Source organism: Ostrea edulis, chromosome 3 (genome assembly GCF_947568905.1).
Source record: "Ostrea edulis chromosome 3, xbOstEdul1.1, whole genome shotgun sequence".
NCBI lineage: Eukaryota > Metazoa > Mollusca > Bivalvia > Ostreida > Ostreidae > Ostrea > Ostrea edulis.
Genome location: NC_079166.1, coordinates 12,749,873 through 12,767,899, shown reverse-complemented (window position 1 = coordinate 12,767,899; position 18,027 = coordinate 12,749,873).

The following is an 18,027-nucleotide window of genomic DNA, read 5'->3' as shown; positions in this document are numbered from 1 at the left end:
AATATTGACAATGACTATAACGTATAACTGTCAAGACAATTCAATAGTCAATACAACAAATATGTCATTCCAGGCTGAAAATGTAACTGGTAATAAATGTATTACAAAATGGTTCAAATAGTAGCAAATTCCGCTAACTACGTAAAAGTTAAACAGTAGTAAATTACGTTTTGTAAATACAAAATTTCTCAAATTCCTTTTGATAAAATGTTAATTTACTGAAACTCAATATGAAAGTTTGGCTACTCAGCACAATTCAATTTAACGCCACGTCATACTTGGCACAACCAGGCCTCCATACAGCGCGAACAGCCCCTCCGCTTCCAGTCCCGGACTCACAGGTCTCTCACTGGACAACTATACTGGGTAATGCCGACTTCAAACTAATGCGAACACTAGGCCCACAAAATAATTGCCGAATCCACCACGTGGAACACCCATGTACAGCGCTGTCTCACGTGTTCTGATTCCCACGCCACACCTTCTGAACGCTGAGAGTACTGCCTGATATGGCCCAGATAGCTTCTTAAAACCCCTCTGCACTGCAATAGCAATTACTTAACCTAAAACCTATACACAAAACGACTTGGTTAACAACAAAATAGAAAACACAATACACGAGAAAATTAATCCGAAACCTCGCAAATATTCACCTTATAAAAACAGCTTACCGGCTGGTGGAAACAGATTCCCACACAGTAAAATGTATCCATTACCCAGACTAACTTCTGGAATTCGCCAAGAAAAGACCCCTGCTGGATAGCATGAAATCGTGGCCGCACGGTTGACAAACAGCCGCTACTCTGACTGACCAAACCGGTATACTAAAAATAGCCTTATCGACCAGCACTCACACTACGGAAACACCTTACAAGCATAAACAACTATTTACAGACAACACCATAAAAACTAACTAAAATGAAAATTAACTTCATCACAGTGTAATTATTAGACTTCTGGATATATATATATAGGTGCCATCTAAAACGAGCATGGCGGAAGGGGATCCAGTTAAGTCTGAATAAAACAACTCTTGTGCTAACTGCCTTGTTTGATTTTGTATCACATTGTCTCGTGTGAGATGTTCAAAGCTCAGATTTTCTGGCACAAAATGTTTCATAAGGGCAGTCCTGACAGAGGAAATAGATCGGCGTACCTAAACAGATATATCAATGTATTAATGTCCATTCTATGCATGGGCGGATCCAGTAATTGAAGTTAGGGGGACACAGCGTCATGAGGCAGGGGTCGAGGAAAACTCCTGGATTTTGTAGATTTCATAGGGCTTGAAATATGTCTCTTAAGTAGTAATGTTTACTATTTTCTATCGTATTTAAAGTGGTGAAATTGATAAAATGACACTTTTAAGGATTTTGAGAATACAATATAAGTTCTCCTAATAACAGCAACAGAGAGAGAGAGAGAGAGAGAGAGAGAGAGAGAGAGAGAGAGAGAGAGAGAGAGAGAGAGAGAGAGAGAGATTTTACATCAGCTTATAAATACCTCAATTTTTTCAAACTATGCAGGGGGTATGTTCATTTCGATCATTACATATATAAACTTTAAGTTGCAGTTTTCCATATTCATATATGTATACTTTATAAGATTGGTAAAGGTTAAGAATGTTACAGGGATGTTTTTTTTAAGAGCAAGAAATTATCCACGAAAAAAAAAAACTGAGGGGAAGTATCTCCCCTGATGCTCCGTGCCTGATTGCTTATATGTCTACAAGTATGACTATTGTAAGCCTACTACCCAATATTGTTTTTGTTGCACATGTATGCGTGTACATGCAAATATGCATGCGTTACACATTAGGCAATACAAAAAAAAAAAAACCAAATTGAAAAAAAGAAGAAAACTGGCCACGACATTGGTCGAACCTCCGAATCAATTATAGGAGATTGATGTTTTAAATAATCAAAATGAATGAAACAACATTCGCTCGAATACATAATAAACTGTTGTTATTATATTTTGAAACGTCTTAAGAACCTTTGGTATCAAGATCCAATTAAAAAATGTAGTAATATTTGACACGCATCGTATGAATACGTTAAACTTGATGTACGCAAAAATGAGTTTAAAAACGCACACTCAAGTCATTATTATTTGGTATTGAGTCATGCACATGTATGTATATGTATGCACATGGCCGTAGGAACGGGGGGGGGGGGGGGGCACGGGGGAGCCGTGCCCCCCAATATTTTTCCCAAAAAAATTCATATAGCAAAATTCACATATAGTGTAATGTATAATTATTTTTAAGCAGAAAGTTCATTTAATTCAATGAGACTCAGAGTCAGTCAGTGTGACTGTCCTTTAGCTTAAATATTAAGAAAAGCACAAATTATACACAGGAAATTTCTCAGGTTATTACAAATTATGCTAAGTGTCTTGATTTGTGCAAAAAAAAATAATTAAAATTTCTACTTACATGCATACCGCATTTCTTTTTCCCGTAAACCTTCAAACTTGGTCATATTTATGTATTGCAAATGACAGGTTTAGCCCATTTCTAAACCTTTGCTTTTTAAAACTTCTAATTAAATTGTTATATATCGTATATAAATAATTTCCTAAATATAATATTACCCGGCGTTTCCGGGCACTTCCTGGTGTCCTGGGAGTTCGCGGTGTCGTGGGTGTAGTAGGTAAAATATTCATGTTTCAAGAGAATGAATAAATCCAAGTAGATCTGTGTACATGTACAACCAAATGAAGAATGATCAAGATACCCTCAATATGGGCCGTCTGTAGGGTTTCTGTAGCTGTAGTGTTTGTGTAATGGTAGTATCCCAAACAGAAGCTGACACGAAGTCTCCCCCCCCCCTCTCTCTTTAGGGTTTCTGTGGACGTAGTGTTTGTGTAACGATGGTATCCCAAACAGAAGCTGACACATAGCTAGTCTACCCCCCCCCCCCCTTTTCTCTCTCTCCCTTACTCTCAATTATTGACTAAATGAGTAATTATTGTCATACGTATGCAACACTATTGCCATGCCATATTATTTCATCTACATTACTGCCACAGTTTTACACATTTCTCTCTCTCTCTCTCTTTATAAATAAAAAACCGTGATAAATTATAAATAGCTCAATATCTCTCTCTCTCTCTCTCTCTCTCTCTCTCTCTCTCTCTCTCTCTCTCTCTCTCTCTCTTTATAAATATAAAACCGTGATAAATTATAAGTAGAAATATCTCAATAACTCTCTCTCTATATATAAATATAAAGCCATGATAAATTATAAATAGAAATATCTCAGTAACTCTCTCTCTCTCTCTCTCTCTCTCTCTCTCTCTCTCTCTCTCTCTCTCTCTCTCTCAATATAAAGCCGTGATAAATTATAAATAGAAATATCTCAATGACTTATTTATGCTTTTTTTTTTACTATTGTTTGGTTTCTGATTGTGTAATTTATAACCCATGTGGTATCTCAAACAGAAGCATTTTTTTAAACTACTGTAACAGTTTTACGCATGGGCAATATAACTACTATACATGTTGATGTGCTGCGCCAATAAAGAATTGTTCATGTTTTTATAAATATAAAGCCACAATAGATCATTAATAGAAAATATTCCAATAACTTATGTTTCTTTGGTTTTTTTTTTTTTTTTTATTATTATTATTGTTTGATTTCTGATTGTTTAATCTATGATACATGTATAAAGATGGAGAGAGAAAACACGATGATAAATTGCATTGTATAGGGGACGTTAGAAATTAAAATATTCTAGGTGCGAGTCAATGCTATCAAAACTCAGGTATACTGGGGCTTTCCTCGAGATCTGAAGACTGCCGGTCATCATTAGCCATGATTGTTATCAAAACATCTTTCTCGGGTAGCTGTAGACCACGGTCTCTGCAAACGTCAATCAACCTAAGGTCTATTGTTAAAAGTTTGATTGACCAGCGGCTTATCATTGATCGCGACACAGGTAAAATTTGGGGGCGTTAACTTAAAGTAGGGTCTTTAATGCCTTAAAATTTCTTAGGGCATCATCCAAAAGGTCGTAATCATGAGGTAATGGTTCGGTTCTCGTTCCCAGCTCCGCATCTGGCGTCAAACCTATGATATGTAGTGACTGTTCCTTTGCCAAGTGCACGGCACTAGTGTCGTTTAAAGTCCTTTACCGGTATTTGTTGACGACTCATACGAGTGAAAAAATCTTGCAAGGGACGACTGATCAAAAGGTATCTAATATGTGTGACCTTGACTAACTTTCAAGGTCTGATAATTCATTAGATAGCTTGTTCATAGAAACTTCGTCTTGATACAAAAATGTCTATGACCAACTGCCCTAATACCAGTTCAACGTTTGTATATATTTAAAATCTTTTTGTAAAGCTAATATGATGAATTGTTGACTTTTTTATCATCACAGTTTTTATGGTAACGGTAAACCCGACAATGTGTGAAGTACTATTTATCAGTGACGTAACCCCCAATGTGACGTAGGTCATGACGTGTAACAACTTTTTCAAAGCTTGTAAAGTATCAGGCTGTCAAGACTTGTTTCATTCTTGGTCCAAGAGTAGACACTATCGTATCAGGGTAAGATCAACCTTCCGCACAGTTTTAACTTTGATTATATTTCACAATGTATGCCCAGACGGACGAAAGAAAGGCATTTTTCGAAAAAGTGCAGGAAGAAGCAAGGAATGCAGGGGAAAAAAAGGGATGGGGAGCACTAAGTTTTCTTGTTAGACTCAACGGGCAATTTTTTAAGAAATATCCTCTTCCAACAAGCATACCTAATATCCCAACTTCGAATATTCGAAAAGATGCTGTTTCCTCAGAGCTTTATCCAAATGATGCTCCTTCTGAGCTTATCCCGATTCAGATATATGGTGATGGGAATTGTTTATTCAGAACTCTTTCTCTTTTGTGTTTGGACATGAGGACAATTTTAAGGAAATGAGGGTACGAATTGTGTTTGAACTTGTTTCAAACCTGAAGCGCTACACGAATGAAACACTTTGTGACCATGTCCACAAACAAAAGTTCACTTCAATATGTCTTTGAAAGTTACCTGTCAGAAGAGTTTTTAATTACTGGTGATTGGATTGCTTCGTTACAAAAGGAAACAATAAAAACAACCCAGAACGGTTACTATGTAAGCCTTTTACATATGTATGTCGATTTTCCCCGAGGTGCAAAACCCTGGTGTAAACAGACAAGATCATAATCAGCTTATTGTTCCTCTTGACCGTGCTGATGCTAAAGAATATCAGGATGCTATCCACATCATGTGGACTCAAACAATTGCTACAAAAATAGATGGTTGGACACCTAATCATTTTGTTGCCTGTATTCACGAGCATGAGGAACCTCTTTCAAAGCGTTCGAGGTTATCCTTTGAGGATTCTGAACCTCATCGCTCATTTGAACCAAAACAAGATAGTCCTTCCCCACTCTTGGAGTTTAACACAAATGAGGAGTCTATTGCAACAGGCAAACTGCAAACAAAGAAACAGACAAACATGTTAAGGTTGCTTCCTTTATTGATTCTTCTTCTTCTTCTTTAGAAGATGATATCTCAGAAATACCAGTTCAAAAGGCCCAGGTTGTACATGAAAAATGGCATACACCAGAGATCGGTAGTACCCCAAATCAGCCATGGAATATTTTCTTTCCAGCAAAAAAGTTTGGTAAAAACATGAGATCTTTCAATGCCTCCTGGTTTGATCGGTGGTCTTGGTTACATTATGTAGAAATCAAAGATGTTGTATTCTGTTTTCCTTGCATAAAATCATTTCAGAAGAAGACTCTCAGTTGTCACAAGAAAGAAAAAGCTATCATATCAAGTGGTTTTAAAAACTGGAAAAAAGCAACCACAAAATTCGCCGCACACGAGAAAAGTGATTGCCATAAAGAGGCAATGGAAAGGGAGTTTACGATAAAGGAGGAGGTTAAAGATGTTGGAGAATGTCTTTCAAAGACGCACGAAGTCGAGAAGAAGTCTAACAGAGAGAATTTGCTTAAAATCACAAACATTTTGAAGTTTCTTGCTCGACAAGGAATTGCTCTTCGGGGTGACAAAGACGAGAAAAACTCGAACTTTAATCAACTTCTCATGCTAGAGGCTAAACGCGATCCCCAGCTTCAGGAATGGCTACAACGCAAGACAAATAAGTATGTTGTTCCAGATATACAAAATAAAATTTTGCAGTTGATGGGGTTGCAGGTTATGCGACAAATTGTTGCTTTCATCAAATCGTCTGAATTATTTTCAATAATGGCTGACGAAACATGAGATATTTCCAACAAAGAGCAACTTGTTTTATGAATTCGATGGGTTGATCAAAATTTTACCACTCATGAAGATTTATTAGGGATGTACTGTCTTTCTGACATTGGGGCTAATTCAATAACCTTAGGAATTAAAGATGCCCTTTTTGAAGGTTGGATCTGCCTATCAACAAAGTACGAGGCCAGTGTTATGACATGGCTGCTTCTATGGCTGGTTGAAAAACATGTGTTGCAACACAAATTCATGCACTTGAACCCAGAGCCCTTTACATACACTGTTATGGTCATGCTCTTAACCTAGCTATTCTATTAAGGGATGTAAGTTGCTTAGATACACTCTGGACATTGCAAAGGATATAACAAAGTTGATTAAAGAATCTCCAAGAAGGGAGATGATTTTCAATACATTAAAAAATGCCCAAAATCTAGAGAAAACGTCAGCGGGAATAAGGGTTTTGTGTCCCACAAGATGGACAATAAAAGCCGACACATTTTTGAGCATTTTGTCAAACTATGAAATTCTATGAAATGTTTGGGATGAAAGCCTCCAATACGTGCGTGAGGTAGAAATGACAAACAGAATTAGGGGAGTGGCTGTTTATATGTGCGGGTTTGATGTCTTCTTTGGGTGTTTACTAAGTGAAAAACTTTTACGTTATAGTGATAATTTGGCAAGGGCTCTGCAGGCTCCAAATCTCTCGACGAGTGATGGTCAAAAAATGGCATCAACGACAATGAGTGCTTTGCAAAGTCTTCGAGATAAGACAATCTTCACTCAGTTTTAGGAGGAAGTTGTTGAAAAAGCAAAACAGATGAACATCGATGATCCTGTTCTTCCTAGAAAACGCAAAATTCCTCGTAAACTTGATGATGGGACAGCAGCACATACTTTTCCATCGCGTGCAGATATGTATAGGAAAGATTTCTACGAGGCATTAGATCTGCCTTTAGCTGGCATACAATCTAGATTTGATCAACCAGGTTACAAAGCTTATGTTAATCTTGAAAACCTCTTAATTAAGGCTTGCACAGGTCAAACGTTTGAAGAAAAATTCAATTTTGTCACGACCCTATATGATACAGATTTAAACCAAAGGATCTTCACTGCCAGCTTATAAAGTTAAAGACTGTTTTGCCAAAAGACTTTACGCCAGATATACCAAGTGTGGTTGAATTGTTGCAGACATTCAAATGAAAAAAGTCTGTTTGCCGAGATACTCAAAATTCTCAAACTAATTGTGGTACTTCCTGCAACTAACGCTACCAGTGAGCGCTCATTCAGCGCCTTGAAAAGATTGAAAACATCACTGAGATCAACAATGAGCCAAATACAAATAAACAATTTGCTTTTATTGCATGTTCATAAAAATGAGACTGATGAACTGAATCCAGAAAAAATAGTTGAGGAGCTCGTAAGTGAAAGTGAACACAGATTGGCAATTTTTGGAAAGTTTACCGAGTACTAAATACCTTATGACTCAGAAATGATTGATAACAAAATCATAAAGATATAAACAAAAAAAAAACAAAAAAAAAAGATTTTAAAAAATTCTTAACACCCCCTCCAAAAAACAAACAAACAAAACCTAAAATTAAAGTTGAGGGGTTTTCTGGGAAACTAATTAGATTATATGTACATAATTAGATTTATGTACATGACGTACACCTCAATGCTTGCACATATCTATGCAGTTATATTTTTACTAATGGGTTTGTCGATATCACTTTTTTGTCGTAAATTACTTTGGTGTGGTACGTCATAAGACTGACAGTGGTGGATCTAAATACGTACTTGTTATTTCCATTTGTAAAAGTCATACTACAGGGACAATATTGAATATACGTAAACATTAGGCATACGTAATATGACACCGAATACAATTGTGTATAATCGACTCCAAAGCACAAATCTGATTAAAATACCCAATTCTCAATAGGAATTTATTATTCTAACAAGAAAAAAGGGAGATTAACTTAAATTGTTAGAATATGTGAGGGATCACAGGTACTGAATTAGTGCTATTTAAAAAATTGTAAAAAAATCGATGGAATTCGGTCGGATTGAAATGTTTTTAAAAAAATCTTTCTTGGGTTGGTTGTTTTTTTTTTTCGTGACTAAAAATAATGAGTGCTTGAATTTGTCTTGTCCGGTAATGACCCCCCCCACCTCCCTCATGATAACCAACCATGCCACTTGCTATTAACGACTGAAAAATCATTAATTAATTCTGGTTTTGTGAATTAATCTTAATCAATGTATCCTCACATATGTTGCAATTTTACTCAATAATTATATATGTGAATACTGAAATATTTCATCATTGAGTTACAGCTAGGATTATGTACAATATTATAAAAAAATGTTCTAATTTTCTCTTTTGGAACTTACCATTGCTACAAGGGGATTGTCATATGGATTATGAATTTCATTTAATTAGATATGTGCGCATGGCTGTGTGTGGGGGTGGGGGTGGGGGTGGGGGTGGGGGTCCGCGCATATACATGCCGAATAGTTGAATGTATCGATTTATTTTTAAATTATCAAAGAAAGATAAAGATAACGAACAGTGATCAATCTCATAACTCTGATAAGCAATACAAAATAGATAGTTGGGCAAACACGGACAACTGGACACACCAGAGGTGGGATCAGGTGCCTAGGAGGAGTAAGCATCCCCTGTCGACCGGTCACACCCGCCGTAAGCCCTATATCCTGATCAGGTAAACGGAGTTATCCGCAGTCAAAATCAGTGTGCCAAGAACGGCTTAGCAATCGGTATGGAACATATCAGACAGCATTTGACCCAATGATAGGTTGTATTGACGAACTAGATCGTTATAACGACCATATCCGTAGTCAAAATCAGTGTGCCAAGAACGGCCTAACAATCGGTATGAAACACGTCAGACAGCATTTGACCCAATGGTAGGTTGTATTGACGAACTAGATCGTTATAACGACCATAGAATTTGCGAAATGCTAACTTCAATCGAGATTGTTGAAACCCCTTACCATCAATAATATATTGAAATGCGTTTAATATTCAAAGGCAGTGCTGTTTAAACACAGTTTTACAAACTTGAATGGTTTGGGAATTTTTATCATAGAACTAGTAAATTAAAGAGATTGAGAGTAGAAAAAAGGAAAGTAGAGGCATGCAGTTCAGAACAAGTCGTGCATCAATTAAGCAAGTCACAGTGAAGGCAGCAGAAATTATATGTATACATATAGATCTAAAGCATAAAAATATTTCAATCAAATTCATGTATACATGTTTTAATAATTATTTTTATTGGGAGAAAATTCATGTAATGAGTATTTGGCAAATAGATATTGTTTAAATTGAACCTGATCAAAGCATGAACATTACAAAATATGTACATACATGAAGCTGCGCTCGCCTAAACGGTAGCACCGTCAACATATTATATAATGTGACCTACAAACCAAACCAATCATTACAAGAAATTATGTAAAAATCTTACCCTCATTACATATGTCTACAACGTCGCACTTTGCATCTCAGCAATATTTCGTTTCCAAGGAAAATACTATATAACACACATATTCATACTGGAAAACTGCCGATTTCCGCATTCAGTCTTTTTCAAAATTCATATTGTTTGCAGCCAACAACCGACACCATATTGATATAGAAAGAAGATCATTAACGGATAATTACACATGCAAAATATAAATATGGTTGTTGCATGCAAAAGTGTTTATTTTAATAAAGTTTTTTTCATATTTTATTAAAAATCAACAGATTCCGCTAAACAACCCAAGTTTAGCGCACAATCATGACGTCATAATAAAATATTACGTCATTTTCATGTAAGTGGGATAAGGATTATGTCCTAGATGAGTAAATCAAACAAGTAAAACGCATAGTATGAAAGTTGAAAAAATAAAGAAAATTTCGCGGTATATAGCCAATAACGTCCCTTGTTCTTTCTGCATCCTCATTGAAATTCTAGAGACAGATGCGAAGTTCTTACAGTGTGACACGTAGTATTCATTGAACGCTAATATATACAGTGTGACCGTTGGGCCTCTCTCTCTCTCTCTCTCTCTCTCTCTCTCTCTCTCTCTCTCTCTTTCTCTCTCTGTGACGTTTTTAACAACGTGACGATGTTAATTTTAATTTTGCGTAATTTTTGTAACGTGTAACCTATCTAGTTAGCGTTATTATACTTTTTACAACAGGGTCCCCACAAATAACTTGCTGAGGTTTTGAATTTATCAACAATAGATGCACATATATATACATATTCTACTTAGAAACGATTATATACATATTAACCTAATAAACAGTTCTCTACGTTGATAAATCACTGATTGTTGTGTACGGTCAAAGGACAATGGTTTCTTCAGCCAAGTCACATCAAAGCGACCGCGGTGCTTTGAACTTGAAGCAACAAAGTTACATATAACACAAGCAACCAGCGTTGCTTATAACCAGTATTAGATCCTGAAGCGACCAAAGCTACTCCACTAAATCATATCAAGGAACATACATTGACAATGTTAAACATATCGCATAGCATTGGTGACTTACTAACATTGTCAAACTCTTAGGCCCATACGTAAACTATCTAATACTTTCAACTTTGATCTCACCGATGTTAACGCTGCAACAATCTTCGTCAGACTATATCACAGCTGCAAGTTTGCGCCGTATTTAAAGGGTTTTACCACGTGTCCATTGTATGATCATTTCGGCAGTACCTCGGGTGTTTTCCATCATATACATTTGTATTCTATCGGACATTATCGTATGTCCCATACCAGTACACAAAAATCCGTTACACTACCCACGCCTCTATTTCAATCGCCCTCGATTGATAAACAAAATCAAGAAATTTGTAAGCGAACTCTTTTTTTCCCTTTAATCTACACATATGTACATGATTCACAGAACAAATAATAAGAATGCCAATTATCAATTTCTTTGATAAAAGTTTTTCTTATAGATATCTACTAGTCCAAAAATTTCCCCTTTTGAATCACCTTTATTTTGATACCATTTCCCCACTTTATTGTGATCTTTTTGGAACTCTGGATGTAATTAACCGGATCCGTCTGAGTGTCGGTGTCTAAATTTATAACCTTCGGTGTGTTTGTTTGAGTCGACACTGAGACGGGTACACTCTGTTTCGCTCCAGAATAAATACATGGACTTGTCCTCTTCCGAACAAGCCTGCCCTCCAGAAGATCATCAGTTTGATCAGTAGACTGTGATAAATCATTGTCCATCTTCTCGGTTTCATCCTCTCTACTGCTGCTACCGATACAATCTTCAATTACTTCCCCCAGGATCCTGATCTCTCCAGTCAGAACCGTAATCGATATTCGATGCAACGTTAGCGTTGGTAACTGGATAAGCAGCATAATTTGAAACACTAATTTCTTCTTTGCCAGACACATTCTTGTCCCGAGCACATGTTTCTCCAGTAATTTTGAGCTTCTCATTTGCCGGAAAGTCCTTTTCAACAGAAAGACACTCATGTTTCTTCATGTGCTTAATCAAGTATGCGTTCTTTTTAAACTTTGCTCCACATGACAAACACTGGAACCGTTGCCCAGAACATAGAATGACATTCGCTATCTTCACCTTCCATGATCTTGTCGTCGGTCCAATATCAATTTGTAGCAAAATGGGCATGTTTCCGGCTTCACGGTCCTCGGAGTTAACTTCGTATTTGGCATCCTTTCTGAAATTAATAAAACGTGTATTATTTTCATTGGAAAACAACTGTGATAACAAGATAATTTTTCATTTATGCATGTATCAATCAATCTATTCATCTACTGACTGGAATAGTTTTACTGTGCTTTATCGAAAAGGTGCTTAGAGATTTCACTCGGAAACTACAAAAGGGATCGACATGAAACTTTCCAGGATGATAGTATAGCGTTTGTAGATTTGCAGAACGATAGTCGTTTTGTCCACACCTGCATGCACGCACACGCACGTGCACTGTAATTTTGGTACAAAAAATGGAAAATCAGAATATTAAAGGGATCGATATGAAACTTAACTAGGATGATAGTATATCATTTGTAGATATGAAAAATGATAGTTATTTTGTCTGCACGCACGTGCATGCGCATGCACGCGCATTACAAAATTTGTACACTAACTTTGAAATAAGTCTAACGTTTTTGTTGTTCATTGAAATGGCTTGATATTCATATCATAGCTAGATATTGAGACCCTTAACCGATTCGCATGGTCAAAATTACCAATTTACACGCACATGCACGTGCGTTTCTTTTTGATTGGATAATACTAAAACGTTTGTAACTATCTTATTTATGAAGCGAATGAATTGATATTCACAGTATAGGTAGATAATAGGTGTATCAATATGATAATGTAACAAAAATACCAACCCACACGCGCATACGCGTGTATCGTTTTTCAAATGTTCAATTTTTAAAGTGCGATAACGTTTTTGTTTTTCATCAAATTCTATTGATATTAGGAGTTTAGATGTGTCTTGGTACTCCTTACAAATTGCTGAGGTTAAAATTACGGCTCAGCACGTGCATGTACGTGTGCTGATTTCTGATTGGACGATTTTAAAATCGCTATAACTTCCTTATATTTGACATTTAGATATATCGATGACGTTTTGTCTATTAACAATAATAGCTTTCATTCATATGTCGATTTGATATACCACTGTGAGCTCGAAATAAAGGACACCACAGAGTCGTCCACTTCTGCTTCATATTTAGATATTTTATTGAAAGTAGACATTAACGGCAAACTGACAACTCAACTGTATGACAAACGGGATGATTTCAGCTTCCCCATCGTCAACTTCCCATATTTATGTAGCAATATTCCATTATCACATGCATATGGTGTTTATATATCTCAACTGATTCGATATGCAAGAGCTTGTTCTGCGTATAGTCAGTTTTTAAATCGAGGTAAACTACTGACAAACAAGTTGATGGTACAGGGGTTTCAACAGCCTCGATTGAAGTCATCATTTCGCAAATTCTATGGTCGTTATAACGATCTAGTTCGTCAGTACAACCTCTTATTGTGTTAAATGCTGTCTGACGTGTTTCATACCGATTGTTAAGCCGTTCTTGGCACACTTATTTTGACTGCGGATAACTCCGATTACCTGATCAGGATATAGGGCTCACGGTGGGTGTGACCGGTCGACAGGGGATGCTTACTCCTCCTAGGCACCTGATCCCACCTCTGGTGTGTCCAGGGGTCCGTGTTTGCCCAACTATCTATTTTGTATTGCTTATCAGAGTTATGAGATTGATCACTGTTCGTTATCTTCACCTTGCATGGAAACGTTGTGAAATTCATACTGTTGGTATATGATACAAATGCCTGTTAAATGACATCAACAAAAGTGCGGAAGCATACACGCGTGTGCGTGTATGCACGTACAACGCTTTATTTCATTTGTAACGGTCCCCGTTACAATTAGAACTAGTTTCCTTTAAAATTGTCAGATGTATGCTAGTTTTTTATGTAATCATGTGTATATAGATAAACACATATGCATAAACAATGTCACATGTACACATAATAAATTTAATTAAGATTACTGTACCAAAAACACTACCAGCAATGAAATTTGCTATTTTAGAATCCCGAAATGATCTTGTACAGGTAAATGCATGCAGTGGTGGATCTAGGATTTGTTAAAGTGGGGATATGGCTCCAGGGTTTTTTAAGGCTTCTTAGGTAACTTGTATTGGGTTATTCTAGTTATACATTTACAACATAATAGAATTATTATATGTTATAAGTAATGGATTTGCTTATCTTCATGTGCTTGTATGTATATGTATATATATATATATATATATATATATATATATATATATATATATATATTACCACTATTTCTTTTTCAACTCACCTGAGGTGAAAGTTCAAGTGAGCTTTTCTGATCGCCTGTTGTCCGTCATCTGTCCGTCTGTAAACTTTTTACATTTTCGAATTCTTCTCCAGAACCACTCGGCCAATTGTAACCAAACTTAGCCAAACATATCCTTGGGTAAAGGGCTTTCAAGTTTGTTCGAATGAAGGGTCATGTCCCCTTCAAAGGGGAGATAATCACAAAAATGCAAAAATAGGATGGGGTCATTTAAAATTCTTCTTTTCAAGAACCACTGGGCCAAAGGAGCTGTAATTAACATGAAAGCTTCCTGACTTAGTGCAGATTTAAGTTTGCTAAAATCAGGGCCCCTGGGGGTAAGATTAGGCGACATTAGGGGATTGAAGTGTTACATACAAATATATAGGGACAATCTTAAAAATTCGTCCTAAAATCACTGGCCAGGGAAGTTTTCATTTACATGAAAGCTTTAAGACATAGTGCAGATTCAATTGTGTAAAAACAATCATGGCCCCCGGGATTAGGTTGGGGCAACAATAGGCATCAATGTTTTATATGCGAATAGGAAGTTTTTTAATTATGTGCCAAGGTGACTCAGGTGAGTGATGTGGCCCATGGGCCTCTTGTTTATTTTTGGTTTCAGTGTGTGTGTGTGTGTGTGTGTGTGTGTGTGTGTGTGTGTGTGTGTGTGTGTGTTTGTGTTTAAATCAGCCATTGGCAAAGTGAAGACAGAATTGAGCAAAGTAACGGTGTGTATGCTCAGTCTTGATATACTATATGTTAAATAGGATTAATTTTTGTTTACTGGTTTTTAGAACTAGGTGAGCAAAAAATGCATTGCATGACTGACTCCCCATATGATATGGAAGAGAGCCCTTGAGAACGGAAATAACTTTCAGTGTTATAGTGGATGAACACTCCTCCTGTCACAAGTCCATCTTGATTCAGTAAAGTGGTAGTCTATTCATCTAGGAAGAAACAAGACGGATTTGGACAAGGACCATGGTGACTCAAGTTTTGGTGTCAAAAGACCATTTTGATTAAACGTGTTAAAAGTACCACAGAAGTAAGAAGCTAGGATACCAGTTTTATGTGAGCATACGATTTAAGGATTCATTACTGAACAGTTGAAGGATAGTCACTATGACAAGAAAATGGAACAACTGTAATGAACATTGAGGTCCATGTATTTAGAGCTTTCCACGTTTCTGTTGTCATATTGATATTGTTCTGTTTATTATTTTTTTCTTACCATCAAAATACTATCACTCCTTAAGTTCTAGCTATTAGTTCATAATACAATGTTTTTTGAGAAATAATCAACTAACAACCTACATACTTGAATTTTGACTCTAATCCTTGTATGTATTACTTTTCTCCACCTATAAATTCTAGGAACATCAAACATTTGCTAAACACTGACTTGACGTGCTTTAAAACAATTGTTAGTACTATTCCTAGTTACTAACTCGAAAGATACAGAGACACAAAACCTTTACTCATGAATTCACATTAAAAAAAATTCAGTGAGAGATCAATCGAAGGGATCTGAAGACCCTTAAACCTGGTATTGCCCTTGAATATCTGCAGCCAGTTTTTTGTTTGAGCTCTTTCAAATACAGTAGATGTTTTGTGACCTTATATAAAACTTTGAATTCTTGTCAACTCCAGTTACCATCCCTTTTAATTAATTTTATGTTTTGACTTGGATACCTTTGATACTATGACATATACTCAGTTTAGGTTTCTTAATTCTGGTTCTTATTCTTTCGACCTTGAATTTAGGGTCAAAGGTAAAGGTCATACATATATTTTCTATTGTTTGCATTTTTCAAACAAATTGAGCATTTTTACAAAAGCACTATGATACGATCTCTTAGAGGTTGTGTTTAGTCCCCTACCGACGAAATTGAAGGGAACTTTAAGTTTGCACTCCGTCCGTCTGTCTGTCAGATTAGTTGTAAGCACTTTTTTGTGTTCTTACAGATATACATTTGATATTTAGTACATTGGTTTGCCATAACAAGTTACAAATTTAGTTTGAATTTCATCTCAGTCCGTTGTACATCAAACTTGGTGCTCTAGTACATTGTAAGTAGTAGATGACCTTCATTGATTTTGATGTAGCATGGTCAAAGATCAAGTGTCAAATTTGACATAGGAATATACTTTCTGCTCAACATATTGAGAATCCTTTGCTTGACAGACATCAAACTTAGTACACCGGTACATCCTATCATGTAGATGACCCTTAGTGATTTTGAGGTCACATGGTCAAAAGTCAAACTGTACATAGAAAAATACTGACCACTCAATATCTTGAGAACTCTTTCTTGACAGACATCAAACTTAGTACACTGGTACATCGTAAGAAGTAAATGACCCTTAGTTATTTTGAGGTCACATGGTCAAAGGTCAAACTGGATATAGGAAGATACTGTCCACTCAATATCTCGAGAACCCTTTGCTTGACAGTCATTAGACTTAGTACACTGGTACATCGTACGGAGTAGATGCGTCTTGATTTTGGTACACATTGTCAATGGTCAAACGGGACATAGTAATATATTGTCTCCTTTATATTTTGAGACTTATTTTATGGCAAACATCAAACTTACTATACTGGTACATCCTAAGGATTAAATGATCCCTGTTGATTTTGAGGTCACATGATCAAGTGTTAATCCACTCTGTACATGGAAAGATATTGTATGCTCAGTATGTTTGAATTGTTTTTGGCACTACATCACTTTTTATCAATTAAATGACACATGTTTGTAATCCTTTTCAGTTTTGTACCATGGAGGCATACATGTCTCTGAATCATTTCTTGTTTACACTTGTAATGTTGTGCATGTCCTATATTGTTCAACCAAGCTTAAGATTGTTAATCAAATGTTCTTTTTCAATCATCTTTATATAAGTCTTTGAATCTTTAATAAAAGCATTGCATTGTATATAAAATGTTTGTGTTTTGTTTTAATTTGTGGTTAGTAATATCTCAGATTTTAAACATTTTATTCATTGAATAGAGAAATAATTGATTTGCATAACCTTTGCTGAATAATTTGTAAATTTCAGGAGCACAATATATATGACTGATATTAAAGTGTGACTGTTTGTACATAGCCTTGATTCCATTATGTCATATTTTAGAGAAGAATTGGCTATTCATGTTAATAAGTTTCTGGAGGTTTCCGCTTTGCATAAACCTAGATTGTGAAGTAGTTTAAGTAGTGCGTAATCTGTGCGGAAACTTTGCGTAAACCTAGGGTGGCGACTAGTTTCAGTAGTGCGGAAACAGTGCAGAAACCTTAGGTTTCCACAAGTTTTCGCTGCGTAAACCATCTGGAATCGGGGACGACCTAAGTTTATGCACTCTGTAAACCATTTGTCGCACTGCGTAAACCTAGATTGTGATCTAGTTTAAGTAGTGCGTAATCTGTGCGGAAACCTTGCGTAAACCTAGGGTGGCGACTAGTTTCAGTAGTGCGGAAACAGTGCAGAAACTATAGGTTTCCGCAAGTTTCCGCTGCGTAAACCATCTGGAATCGGGAATGGTCTAGGTTTACGCACTCCGTAAACCATTTGTCGCACTGCGTAAACCTAGATTGTAACGTAGTTTAAGTAGAGCGTAATCTGTGCGGAAACCTTGCATAAACCTAGGGTGGCGACTAGTTTCAGTAGTGCGGAAACAGTGCAGAAACCTTAGGTTTCCGCAAGTTTCCGCTGCGTAAACCACCTGGAATCGGGGACGGCCTATGTTTACGCACTCCGTAAACCCCTTGTAAACTTGAAGTTTCCAAACTGAAACCTTGCGTAAACAATTTGGTTTCTTAAGTTTCCGCATAGTTTCTGCACAGTTTCCGCACTATGGAAACTATAG